Source organism: Carlito syrichta, unplaced genomic scaffold (assembly GCF_000164805.1).
Source record: "Carlito syrichta isolate Samal-C Ts95f unplaced genomic scaffold, Tarsius_syrichta-2.0.1 Scaffold301626, whole genome shotgun sequence".
In the NCBI taxonomy this organism is placed as follows: domain Eukaryota; kingdom Metazoa; phylum Chordata; class Mammalia; order Primates; family Tarsiidae; genus Carlito; species Carlito syrichta.
The window spans coordinates 402,791-403,259 of NW_007245722.1; positions in this window are offsets into that span (position 1 = coordinate 402,791).

Consider the following 469-nt stretch of genomic DNA (forward strand, 5'->3'; position numbering starts at 1 on the left):
TTGGAGTCTCACTCTGTCGCCCAGGCTGGAGTGCAGTGGCACGCTCATGGCCACCACAGCGTCGACCTGCTGGGCTCAAGCGATCCTTCTGCCTCAGTCTTCCAAGTAGCTGGAACTACAGGCACATACTACCATGCCCAGCCTGTTTTTTGGGGTTTTGTTTTTGGGGTTTTTTTTTTTTAATTTGGAGTCTCACTCTGTCGTCCAGGCTGGAGTGAAATGGCACGCTCATGGCCACCGCCGCCTCGACCTGTTGGAGTCAGGCTATCCTTCCGCCTCAGCCTTCCAAGTAGCTGGAACTACAGTACCATGATGAGCTAATTTCTTGATTTATTGTAGAGATGAGGTCTTACCAGGTTGCCCAGGCTGGTCTCGAGCCCCTGGCCTCAGGCAATCCTCTCGTCTTGGCCTCCCAAAGTGCTGGGATTACAGACCTGAGTCACCGAACCCGGCCTAATTTTTCAATTTT